Raw genomic sequence first — 14,566 nt, 5'->3', positions numbered from 1 at the left:
CCTGAGTGGAAAGTTTACAGATCCGTTCTCCGAGCAGTGGCTCTATATGGCTCAGAATTTTGGGAAACAACAACAATAGATGAACAAGCGCTGCATACACAGATGTTGCGCTGGTCAACTATTGCCACTGCACTGGACCGCACTAAATACGAACGTGCTGGGAACTGATGGCATTGATAAAAATCACCAATAAATTAAGAGAAACAAATCTTAGATGTACACATCATCAAAAGCGACGGCTACTCTACGACAAAGAAACCCCCTGAATTAGGACCCATGAGGAAGTTTCCATGTGCCCCTCCCATCTGTTACACGTCTATAGCCACATCCATTGCGAAGTGCCTTGACAGAGTAGTTTTCCCATTGTAAAACGTATTAGGATTTCTAGGCGTCCCATTCTAATATAGAGCGCGGCAAGAATGATTGCTGAAACGTCTCTGTCTTTCTTTCCCTTAGCGTTTACGCTATCTTGTACGGGGTCTAATGTCGGATGCGCTTCTGTACGCCTTATTTGTCGAGAAAATCGGAGGAGGAAATTCTTGAGCAACATATGTCTGTGAATCGTGCGAACTTTGTTCTGTGTGTTATCACGTTGAAACTGTTTGTACGTCGTATTCCCTGGGGCGGAATTTTGGGAAGCAGCGCAACAGTTACCTAAGCGAGCGTAACAAACCCCATAAAAACCACTTTCGGGTTGGAAAGCGTACCCGTTGACGGTCGTTAATCCTCCGTGCGAATTACATTCAGGTATGCCTCACCTCTCAATCTCGGAAACAAGCGCTCTGTGCTTTATGCTATAAGAGCAGGTCACTGAAATCCCTCTGTGTGTTGTAATTAATGTTGTCATGGCAGTCCCTACGAAAGAGATGCGTCGGTTGGGGGAAGGGTGTGCTGTGTGTGTGTGTGGGGGGGGGGGGGGGGAGTGTAGTATATTCCTAGATTTCTCACTTAATACTAGTTCTTTAAACGTTGTAGTAGGCTTTCGGAGGATAGTTCACGTCTACCTACAAGTGGTCTCTTACGACCTAAACTGCTAAAGAACAAAGAATAATTCGCACAACTGATGACTAAAAAGAGTTCTTCAGTTTCGTCACAGCTATATCGAGTCACCTCACTGAAATATCTGTCAGTTTTCCTTTGTTAGCATCTCTGTGATGCTCTCACGTGGGTCAAATAAACCTGTAACGACTCTAGCTGCTCTTCTTACTATTTTTATTTTTACTCATTTTACACTTCTAGTTCCGTAGGAAAAAACTGAGGAACAAATCTCCAAGGTCTTGGAACGCCTCAGAACATGAAATTAAAACATAAAAGTAATAACAGATAAAAAATGCTTATGAACCCAAAAATGACAGGCCATAAGTTCATGTAAACGCAGTCAACAATATAACATAGGACAGGGCGTGGATTACTGCTAAGATTTTTGAATTTTTGTGGTAGCTTATTGAAAATGGATGCAGCAGTATACTACACATCTTTCTTCACAGGAGCCAAGGAAGTGCGATCCAAATGCAGATTGGATTCCTGCCTTGTATTAACTAAGTGAAAACTGCAAATTCTTGGCAATAAGCTGATACTGTTAACAAGAAACGACAGTAAAGAATAATTAACATGGGTCAAAGGGAGGTTCACGAACTTACACCACTTATTGCCTGAACAGCCAGTTTCTGAGCCAAAAATATCCTTTGATAATGGGAAGAGTTACCTCAAAATATAATACCATACGTTATAAGCGAATGAAAATAAGGAAAGTAGACTGCTTTTCTTGTCGAACTATTACTTACTTCAGAAACCATTCGAATAGTAAAAATGGCAGCATTAAGTTTTTGAAGAAGATCTTGAATGTGGGCTTCACCCAACAGTCTCTGTCTATCTGAACACCTAGAAATTTGAACTGGTCAGTTTCACTAATCATATGCCCATATGGCACAGAAATAGGTCAAAAATTGTCTACATTACCTCGGGGAAGATCAGTTTGGATTCCGTAGAAATGTTGGAACACGTGAGGCAATACTAACCTTACGACTTATCTTAGAAGAAAGATTAAGGAAAGGCAAACCTACGTTTCTAGCATTTGTAGACTTAGAGAAAGCTTTTGACAACGTTAAATGGAATACTCTCTTTCAAATTCTGAAGGTGTCAGTGGTAAAATACAGGGAGCGAAAGGCTATTTACAATATGTACAGAAACCAGATGGCAGTTATAAGAGTCGAGGGGCATGAAAGGGAAGTAGTGGTTGGGAAAGGAGTGAGACAGGGTTGTAGTCTCTCCCAGATGTTATTTAATCTGTATATTGAGCAAGCAGTAAAGGAAACAAAAGAAAAATTCGGATTAGGTATTAAAATTCATGGAGAAGAAGTAAAAACTTTGAGGTTCGCCGATGACATTGTAATTCTGTCAGAGACAGCAAAGGACTTGGAAGAGCAGTTGAACGGAATGGACAGTGTCTTGAAAGGAGGATATAAGATGAACATCAACAAAAGCAAAACGAGGATAATGGAATGTAGTCAAATTAAATCGGGTGATGCTGAGGGGATTAGATTAGGAAATGAGACACTTAAAGTAGTAAAGGAGTTTTGCTATTTAGGGAGTAAAATAACTGATGATGGTCGAAGTAGAGAGGATATAAAATGTAGACTGGCAATGGCAAGGAAATCGTTTCTGAAGAAGAGAAATTTGTTAACATCGAGTATAGATTTAAGTGTCAGGAAGTCGTTTCTGAAAGTGTTTGTATGGAGTGTAGCCATGTATGGAAGTGAAACATGGACGATAACTAGTTTGGACAAGAAGAGAATAGAAGCTTTCGAAATGTGGTGCTACAGAAGAATGCTGAAGATTAGATGGGTAGATCACATAACTAATGAGGAGGTATTGAATAGAATTAGGGAGAAGAGGAGTTTGTGGCACAACTTGACTGGAAGAGGGGACCGGTTGGTAGGACATGTTTTGAGGGATCAAGGGATCACCAATTTAGTATTGGAGGGTAGCGTGGAGGGTAAAAATCGCAGAGGGAGACCAAGAGACAAATACACTAAGCAGATTCAGAAGGATGTAGGTTGCAGTAGGTAGTGGGAGATGGAGAAGCTTGCACAGGATAGAGTAGCATGGAGAGCTGCATCAAACCAGTCTTAGGACTGAAGACCACAACAACAACAACATGCCCATTCTGTGAAATTAAAGCGTCGACATCTTTGGATTGTATGTTAAAAATGTAAAAACTGAGTCTTAATGTGATTTAACGTTAATTTTCTACAGGCCATGAACAGGCTTGAACTGCTCTATTTGAAACAGTGCCAACGTTACACACTACGAGCTAGTGCCATCAGCGAACAGAAATATTTTAGAATCACCTATAATACTAGAGGGCATATTAATTATATAAATAAGGAACAGGAGTGGCCCCAGCACTGATCCCTGTGGCACTCTCCATTTCAATGTGCCCACTGAGATCCCACATCACAGCCAGTCTCAACACTATGGAGAATGACCTTTTGCTGTCTGTTATTAAACTAAGTGGCGAACCAATTGTGAGCTACTCCCATTATTCCATGATGGTCCTACTTTTGGAGCAAAATTTTGTCATCAACAAAATCAAACACCTTAGTTAAATCACAAAATATGCCTAACGTTTGAAACGTTTCGTTTAATCCATCCACTACCTCACAGAGAAAAACGAATATAGCATTTTCTTTCGTTAAACCACTTCTAAAACCAAACTGTGCTTTTCACAGCAAATTATGTGAAATAAAATGATCAATTATCCTTACAAACAAAGCCCTTCCAGTAACTTTAGCAAACACTGATGGCACAGAAATAGGTCAAAAATTGTCTACATTATCCCTTTCTCTCTTTTGTAAGGCGGCTTTACTACTGAGTACTTTAATCGTTCGGGAAACTGACCTTTCTTAAAGGAAAAAATTACAGATATGGCTAAGTATGGGTCTAAAATGTGCAGCACAGTATTTTAATATTCTGCTAGGTACTTCATATCTACAGTATGAGACTTCTTAGTCTTCAGTGATTTAATTATTAACTCAATCTGTCCCTTGGCAGTATAATAGAGGAGTATTTCAGACATCAGTCTTGGAAAGACATTTTCCAGCGTTATGCACTGAAGCACCAAATAAACTGGTATAGGCATGTGTATTCAAATACAGAGATATGTAAACAGGCAGAATGAGGCGCTGCGGTCGGCAACGCCTATATAAGACAACAAGTGTCTGGCGCAGCTGTTAGATCGGTTACTGCTGTTATAATGGCAGGTTATCAAGATTTAAATGAGTATGAACGTGGTGTTACAGTCGGCGCACGACCGATGGGACACAGCGTCTCCGAGGTAGCGATGAAGTGGGGATTTTCCCGTACGACCATTTCACGAGTGTACCGTGAATATCAGGAATCCGATACAACGTCGAATCTCCAACATCACTGCGGCCGAAAAAGATCCTGCAAGAACGAGACCAACGACGACTGAAGAGAATCTTTCAACGTGGCAGAAGTGCAACCCTTCCGCAAATCTCTGTAGATTTCAATGCTGAGCCATCACAAGTATCAGCGTGCGAGTCATTCAACGAAACATCATCGGTATGGGCTTTCGGAGCCGAAGGCTCACTCCTATACCGTCGATGTCTGCACGATACGAAGCTTGAAGCCTCGTCTGGACCCGTCATCACCGACATTGTACTGTTGATGATTGAAACATATTGCATGGTCGGAAGAGTCCCATTTCAAATTTTATCGAGTGGATGGACAACCTCATGAATTCATTGACCCTGTATGTCAGCAGGAGGCTGTTCAAGCTAGTGGAGGCTCTGTGATGGTGTGGGGCGTGTGCAGTTGGACTGATATGGGACTCATGATACGTCTAGAAAGGACTCTGACAGGTGACACGTACGTAAGCATCCTGTCTGATCACTTGTATCCATTCATGTCCATTGTGCATTCCAACGGTTTTGTGCAATTCCAGCAGGACAATGCATCACCCCACACGTCCAGAACTGCTACAGAGTAGCTCCAGCTTCTGAGTTTAAACACGTCCGCTGACCACCAAACCTCCCAGACATGAACAATACTGAGCATATCTGGGATGCCTTGCAACGTGCTGTTCAGAGGAGATCTCCACCTCCTCATACTCTTACGGTTTTGGGGGGAGGGGGGGGGGGACAGGACCTACATGATGTTAGGCAGGTGTACGAGTTTCTTTCACTCTTCAGCATATTATTCCCTGCAGAAAACAAGTTTTTATTTAATTCACCAGCAATTCTCAGAAAGTGATATTTAAATATTGTACATACATATGATTTAACATTAACAGAAACATTTTTACTACGAACTGACTTTATATCGTTGACCTTGTGCTGCTGACTGGACATCTCCTTCACGTCTTGCCATGTGGTTTAATTTTACCCTGAGAATTAGCTATTCTACATTTTCGTACTACATACTCTTCTAACATTTTGATATAATTCCCACTTTGTTCTACATTATATCCTTATCCCACCAGTCAACCGCCCAGGGTGCTGTTTACTGCTAGTACTCTGTTCAGAACGGTCTAATCGAAAGCAACTTTTTTAAAGGGCATAAGGAATATGTTAAGAAAAGCATTATATCTGTTGTCTATGTTATCGGTCCTATAAACATCCTGCTACTCTTCTTCCTAAACGAGGTGTAAAAAACTCTCTGTCTGCCGTTGAATTACTTTTTCTACAATACATAACATTTGTTTGAGTGAAAAAACATTTTAGTGTTAAAATTTGTGCATCATGGTCTGAAAGACCATTCACCCTTTTACTAACAGAATGCCCTTCTATTAATGAAGAATGAATAAAAATACTGTCTAAGATTGTGCTGCTGTTCCCCTGCACCCTTGTTGGAAGAAAACACAGTCTGCATTAGATCATATGAATTATGGAGATCTTCCAGTACCCTTTTTCTGGGACACTCACATACAAAATTAATATTGAAGTCACCACATATAACCAATTTTTGGTATTTTCTATAAAGTGAACCAAGAACCCTCTCGGACTTCAGCAGAAATGCTCTGAACTAAGAATCAAGGGACCTACAATAATAACAATAAGAAGTTTAGTTTCACTAAATTCAGCTGTCTTAGTATACGTTCAATATCCTTTGTTATTTCCATTTGGTATGGGTTCCACACACTTGAATAATGATCTAGAACAGTTCACACGAGTGTTGTGTAAGGAATGCAGGGCTACTTCATGTTCCCCGTTGTTGCTGATGTTCATGATTCAGCTCTCAATGCTACTCTATTTTGTGCAAGCTTCTTTATCTCCAAATAACTACTGTAACGGACATCCATTTGAAACCGTTTACTGTGTTCAGCCCTTGGTTTCCGTCTACAATTTTTATCCTCTTACTACCCTCCATTACTAAATTTATGATTTCTTGATGCTCATGATGTATCCTGATCATCTTTTTCAATCACATAGTAACTTTTTATACATCGTTAAATTAACAGTTTGTGCAACACTATGTTAGTCTTTTCATAACTAGTAAATAAAACCGCAAGATACTTTCGATTTCACCTATTACTAAGGAGGAACGTATGGTACTTATAATCATTTATTTTTTGTGTATCACTTCCTTAACTTAGCTAAATATTTACACAAGCATTCTACACTGGTCTTTCTTTTGTATCGTGGACATGGGATTAAGATAATGAGAGTTGCATGCTGTGGTGTTTTTTCATATGTAACTTAGTGTATCTGTCTCGCCGTTGGTAGCTTGAAAACCGAAGTTCAGCCGTTTTTGTATGTCACCAATGTGTGCTTGCGTGGACTTTTTTCCTGACGTTGAGCGCACCAGCATATTTGAGCTACTCGCCACTAGCTGCTTCGTGCTCCAGCTCACTAGAATAGGCAGCGCTCAGTGATCCGGAGCTGGACAGCCCTGTTTACATTTACTCACCCACAATTTTTATTTTTATTAGGAGCAAACCAATTTGCTCATCACGTTAAGGTGTGCGCTTACTGCTAAGTGACTCTCAAATAAGATCTGCGTGCAACTTTTCTTGCTAGAATTTCACAGCACTTGCTGATCCGAGGCATGGTGCTTCGGAATGGTAAGTCCCCAACTGTTTATAATTGAGGAAATTTTCACAAATTTTTATTTTGTCTGTCTCAGTTGCATGAATAAACAATTTATTGCTGCCGTGGTTAGCGATTTTGCCCATTCTCAAACCACACATCCAAAAATTACAAAATACATTTCATACGGAAATATTTCCATACTGTAAGCATATTCACTTTACAAGTACTTACATGACTATAGACATACCTTGTTATTAACCTAACTATCTACACACCATTGTGTCAAAAGGCACGAATTGTTCGAGAAAGGTAAACTGTGAGCAACATGTAATCTTATTGATAAGATAGTCTGTGTGTTAGAACGACAAAACCAAACTGACAAACATAATTTTTAGTGGCCAACAGGACAGCTTGTTAGGTGTTCGATTCCAGGCATTGCGTGATACTGTAGATTTTGGTCAAGAAATGTGCTGTACTGTTTGTATCAGTGGTACTTATGATTATTTCCTTTCACAGTGGAAGGGGTACATTGTTATGGAACTAGTGTGCGTAGGTTGCGTGCAAGCGTACTCGCATGCTACACTTATGCAAATGTGCATGACTATCTGCACACTTCATGATGATGCATGTTATATGCAACAGCCTCTTTTATAACATAGCTCTTTGAAAATGGTGTATTAATGTCACTTTTATGTGATACATTGATGTAAAACTGATAGTTTTCTTTATTATACAATAGTAATCAAGTGCATCTGAAAGTTACCCTAAGAGAAGCACGGTCAAGTGATCATTTAACGTTGCTTCTCTACAGCAATTCAAATAGTCTTTCTCCTCTCTCATTCCTACTACCATGCCCACTTTCTCCCGTAACCATTTCTTTTGCTCTTTCCCCTAAAAGCGCATTCCAATCCCCGATGACTATAAGGTTTTAATCTCCATTTAAATTCTGAATTACCATTCAGTATTCTCGTATAGTTTCTCTATCTCTTTACCTTCTGCTTGCGACGTCGAAATGTATACCTGGACTGTTGTTGTCGGTGTTAGATTAAGTTGTTTACAACACAGGAGGAATTATTTTTACCTGTCCCACTCTCGCATTTTGAATAGTTAGATACCATCACACGATCAATTACTCCTTTTTTTTCACTTTAAAAACTAATGGAGGAAAGAACAATTGAAGTAGATCCTTTTCGGTCAGCAAATAACAAAACAAATCGTGAGGTGGACTACTGTGGGTAAGAATCGGAGCCATGGTGCGCCTTCCCTGCTGCTGTGTCGCCACGCCGCGCTCTGCGAAGCTCAGACGCAGTTACGCAGTAACCACACTCCTACACGCCTCGCGCTGCCGACACCAAGAGCAAACAAGACTCGTTTTGTCGCTCAGATGCAGCAAGCAGCGCAGCTGTAACACTGGTGGCCAGACGCAGCGGCCGCAGTCGGACGCGGAACGGCTCCCACAGACGAAACAAAACAAGAAAACACTCGACGGCCCGGCAGAGAGAGAAAGCACAGCGATCCTGATAACGCGGGACGACAGCGCTTTTCTCCTACCGTCGGTATCCAACGTTTCTGTAGCTGTGGTGAGCTGGACATCGTGAACGTCCTAGTTTCTCCACTCACGCGGTGCAAAATTCAGCTGTACCACAACACTGCCTTATATCAGTGGCTTTAAAAATGTGCGTCGCGGCTCCCAAGGGCGTGCAGCGTTGAAGTAGGTGATTCGCGGTGGTTTCATAAAAATAATAATTTGATTTAGTTGTTTTCCGAATGAAGGAACAGCGTGTGTGCTACAGGGTGGGGCAAATAGGAGTGGCCCCGAGAACAGCGCACAAAGAAACACAGCACAGGAAAGAAAATACAATATTAACCTGACTACAGCAGATGTTGAAAGTGACCATTGTTCATTTCTTGGCACTTTTGGGCCCTGCTGTAATCTCATCCAAAATGTTCTGCTGCATTTCTTGAAGACTATGAGTGCTGTTGCGATACACCTTACACGGAGAAGTCCCCAGTGGTGCCATCGGCTTTTTGAAACCATCTATACGATTTTGTAGGATAAGATCTCAGGAATCACACATTGCAGCCATTCACCCTGGTGGGCTGTCGTTTGCGAGTAATTGACGACAAAAGTATCGACATTTTTGTGACACGCAGTACCATTAAAAAAGGTCGCTGTCATCGTATGGCTGTGTGATGCAAAGGATCGGATAAAAGCTCCACGTCAAAGAGGTTCTGGGTTAGAATTTTGCACGTTCAGTGAAGTTTTTTTTTAAATCTTTATCGAAACGACTTTGGTCATCATTTTTATTCAGTTAATTGATTTAAATATGGCTTTTTATTTTCATTCCTTTGTCACATCATTTTAATCATAATATCAACTTCTTCATTTGCTCTCATTTTCCTTCCTCTAATTCTTTTTCCACTTGAAATCTTTGTTCATGTGTATTTAATTATTTTTATGTATTAATTTCCATTTAATTACTTTTGTTTTATAACCCTGCTTTTCTACCAGATTATTGTGTTCATTATATCTCTTTCTCTTCTTTTAAATTTCGTTATACTTCTTACCCTCCTTTCATTTAAATCTTAGTCTGCGCTATTTTGTCTATAGCACAATACGTATTTAGGTTGTTTTAAATGTCTATATGATGACTACCACGCAAAAAATTTGCACATCTGGTAACGAAAAATACGTTTTTCACGTCACTGCACAATCAATATAAATAGATTATTTGGTCTTTTGCTTTTTAACGGGTATATCGGAATTTTCAAGTAATTGAATATTATAATAAATAAAGTTCAATAAATTCATGCTCACAAAAATTCCGATTGGACAAACAATGTTAAAGTTCACATTGTGATTAATATAATGTAACAAAGGAATAGAAATAAAAAGTTACGTTTAAACCAATTAACTGAATAAAAATAATGATCAATATCATTTCGATAAAGATTTAAAAATAAAAAAACGTTCTACAACTGACAAGATTCGAACACACAACCACTTGCGTGTGAATCTATTATTCTACTGATTACACCACACAGTCAGACTATTTGATCCAGCTTTTTAATGCTATTAATTATCACACAAAATTCGAAATTTTTTTGTCAACTACTCGTAAACGGCGGCCCACCAGGGTAATGGCTGCAGGGGTGTGATACCTGGGATCTTAACTTACACAACCGTATATTTGGTTTCAAAAAGTCGATCGCACCGCTGGTGACCTCTCCTTGTTAGACTTCTTGGCTCCCCACACAAAGCAGTCGCACACTGACAGATCAGGTGACCTGTGTGGCCAGCTGGGGCCGCGACAAGACGGACCTCTGCCAACAACTCTGTCAGGTGTGAAGATTGTGTAAATGCGCCCCAAGGTTAATCCAGTCGCTCTATCCTGTTGGAAGTAAAGCCGGGTTCACACAAGCAACTAAAGTATCGCCACTGCTAATGGCGAACTGCAGTTGCTTTGTAGTTTCATGTGTGAACTCCTAGTTTTCGGTGGCGCCATTTAAGAAGCGCAACTTTTGTCACGCCACAAAAAGCTGAACTTGGTTCTACTTTGTTGCGCCATTTTGCCTTCTCCACAATCGAATAACGTCATTCGATTGCTACCTCGCAGCTGGATTCAAACCTTTCTAGTGCGTATCCGTTCGCAGATAGTGCTTTTGTTTGTGCTTTTGCTATTAATATGTCGAAAAAGTGGTCAACAGAGACAATTATGAGATTCTTGGAGGTGTATCAACAACGAGAATGCCTTTGGAACCACAAAAGCGAATCATACAAAGACAGAAATTTGAGAGATGCTGCATTAATTGAAATAGTAAACAGTATGCGTGAATATGTACCTGGAATTGATGTAGCTACAACAAAATTAAAAATTCGAAGCATTCGAAATGCTTACATGAATGAACATAAAACACTACTGAAATCGCTTAAGAGTGGTGCGTCTACAGACGGTATTTATAAACCCAGCCTTGCTTGGTTTGAAGCTGCAGACCGGTTCTTAAAACATGTAGTCGAGACAAGAGAGAGGAGAAACACTTTTGTAAGTAATATTTTACATTTATTATGTTTCCAAAACATCTTATTTAGTAATATGTACAGCCGTTTTATCAGCTGAGACAGGTGACGCCATTTTGCAAACTGCGCAATGACGAAGAATTTGTGGTGTCCTCTGTGTACGGTAGCTCACAGCGCCACTCCAGAATGACTTGACTTGTGGCGATACTTTCGTTGCGTGTGTGAACCCAGCTTAACTGTAGGTCTTTTCCTCCTCCGTAAATGCTGCCACTCTTTCGGAGCACTTTTATTTGCCCCACCCTGTTGCAGTGATAGCCGGCAGCTAAGTTTTGTTACTATGGCTGCGTGGTAGACAGCATCAAATCTTACGTGACTTATTTGCTTTATTGAGCAACAATCAGTTTGAAGCATAGTTTTATCAAATACAGACCGTTTTGATTGTTGTCTGTTTCAAATCACGATATTTCATATGTATCACGAAGCTATAAAGACATAAATAGACGAAAACCCATGAAGTATGACTACACCTGAATCTCGATTTTCAGTGTGCTGCTGCTGGAAATGAACTACCACAGCGTATCATTTGCTTGAAAGTTCTAGCTAATGAAAGCAAGCTTCCTAATAAAATGAAATGACTTTTGAATTGAAATCACGGTAGTGTGATTAAAATGAGGGAGAGAGAACCTTTCCTCAGAACTTAAAAGAAATGACAGAACAAAAGAAAAAACGTCCATTAAACAGGGCTCTTCTTTCATCAAACACCGTTGCCCGCCTTGTAGCAAAAAGCAAGAAACCTCAGTTATATGATGAAGATGTCCTCGTATTTAATATTTTTCCTGTGCTTCATACGTTTTTAGAAGATAACGATTTTCAGTTAAGTGGAGAATCGAAGTGCCTGGTTGTGGATCATTTAAATGAACTTAGTGATTGCTTTCTGAAGTAATTTCCAGGACAAGTTGTGCAACACAAGTGAACCAGAGAGCCTTTCAGTACAGAACATCCATTAACACTTAACACCGAAGAACAAGAGTAATTTGTCTGTATTTCTTCAGACTCTACACTGAAATCGAAGTTCGGTTCGCCGGCACTGCTTGAATCTTGGAGTTTGGTGAAATAGTACTGCCCGCAAGTAGGTAAGAAGCCCGACGTATTTTGATACGTTTTTCAACATCCTACTTGTCAGAGGTAGGATTTTCAGCACTGGTAGTCAACAACACGAGATATAGATCGAGCGTGATTGAGCAGAAAGTGATACGAGTCTGAATTTCTAACACTTTGACGAGAGTAGAACTGACGAAGAAGGAAGCTCATCCTCCCAACTGAATTCGTTCAATAATGGGATATAATAACATACAAGTTTATTAAAATGTGTTACGTCAACATTAGATATGCGTCCTACCAATCCTACTGTTCGGTAGCTTTGGTGCACTACATAAAAGCCGAGGGAATAGTAATATTAACGGTAGCTTTGGTAGCACTGTCGGAAAGAAACATAAATGAACGTGTAAGACAGAAACTGGGAGCCCACGACTGCTATTTGTTTTTTTGTGTGTTTGGTTGGCTGTTTTGTACATAATTAGAAATGCACATCAATCAGTGTTAGTCTATTGTGTATTTTACATCCTTACGGGATATAAATTGCGTTTTATAAGTAATAAAAATTATTTGCTCGTGAAACCTTTTCACTTTAATGTAACCAAAGCAGTTAGTTTTGATGCAAGTACAGTTTACATGTACAAACACAAAAAAATATAATTATTGTTGTTATTTTCTACTCAATAGAACTTCTTCATCATGATCAAAGACAAGAGTTTCCTTTTATTATTAATAAATGCGAAAGTTGTTTATGACTAATGGAAGCATGTTTTGTACAGGGTGTTTCCGCAAGAGAGAGTAAAAATGTAACAGGACATAGAGAATGCGCCACTGAACAATTTGAGGTAGGGAACCTGGAGTAGGAGAATTCAGCTTAAGGAGAAGAAAACTTGTCTACACTTTGCTTAGCATTACTGTTTTCCGGCTTTTTTACAACTAGCATTCGTACAAGTTTATACGTACTGTGCTGTTTATTTACATGTACATTGTTTATTTCCTGCGAGGAAACAAGAAGGACGAGCCTCATTGCTAGGAAGTCATGATGCAGGTTTTGTTTACTTTACTTTTCCATAAGGTGGCTCTGTTGTACCGTATTTACATTGTCCCATAACAGACGAGCTATGAATCAACAACAAAAACATTCATTACTCAGTGCTGTTCAGAGACGTGCAGCACAATACGATGGAACAGTACCGGTAGTTCCGCAGAACTCACTGACAAGCACCTTGTGTATTGGGAAGTACGTTGCAATGCTCTCACTGCCGAAAAGCTGTAAAGAGAACGATTTCCTAACAGGCGTCATCCGACAAGAGGAGTGTTCATTTCTTTCTATCGACGAATGCGGGAGACTGGTTCATGGGAAAGAAGAGACGAGGGACCTGACAACATGAGGACCACTCGCACACCAGATTTTGAAGAGGAGATGCTGGAACGTGTCGCAGCGGACTCCGCTACAAGAACTCGCCATACTGCACGTGAAATGGACGATGCACATACTAGCGTCTGACGAGTACTCCACGAACAACAACTGCAGCCTTATCGCCCACAACGAGTCCATGCAGTTCTTGTGACTGACTTTGCTCCAAGGGTCGCATTGTGTCAGTGGTTGCTCCAATAAAGGCTTAATCGACCAGATTTCCTCCAGATCTTACTGATTACTCACGAGGCCTTATTTGATCGCGATGGTATTTCGAACAGCAGGAATAGCCAGGTGTGGGATGAGGAAAACCCTCAAGGTGTACTTGAGTCACACCATCATGTACGTTTTTTGTGAATATCTGGGGCGGCATTGTAGGCCACAGTCTCATTGGGCCGTATCTTCTACCTGGCCGTTTGAATGGCCACCTGTACTTGAGGTTTGTGCAAAGAGTTCTACTGAATTGTTGGAGAACGTACCCGTGGCTGTTCGTGAGAGGATGTGGATACAACATGACGATGCATCGCCTCACTTCAGTATGGATGTCCGCAACCATCTCAGTGGTGTATTTCCTGGTCCCTGGATTGGAAAGGGAGGTCCCATTCCATAGCCTGCGAGGTCCCCTTGATCATTTCCTATGGAGACATCTAAATTCACTTGCGTATGAGACCCCATTAGATACGGAGATGGAATTAGTTGCCAGAATTGTAGATGCCTGTGATTTGATTCAAAATACACCAGGGATATTTGTCAGGATGCGTCAGAAACTTGTTCGCCGATGTCACGTTTGCACTGAGGTTGATGGCCGTCAGTTTCAGCTTATTTTGTAAGGTACAGTACAAATGGTACGTTTAATGTGTCAGTGATGCTATTTACAGTTAACTGCAACTAACATAAAAAAAGAAATACACAGTAATGTGATTTTATTCTTATTATCTCCTAAAGCTGGCTTCTCCGATCCCAAGGTCCCTACTTCAAATTGTT

The sequence above is a fragment of the Schistocerca nitens genome, chromosome 7 (assembly GCF_023898315.1).
Source record: "Schistocerca nitens isolate TAMUIC-IGC-003100 chromosome 7, iqSchNite1.1, whole genome shotgun sequence".
Taxonomy (NCBI): Eukaryota; Metazoa; Arthropoda; class Insecta; order Orthoptera; family Acrididae; genus Schistocerca; species Schistocerca nitens.
Note: the sequence above shows the minus strand (reverse complement) of the source record.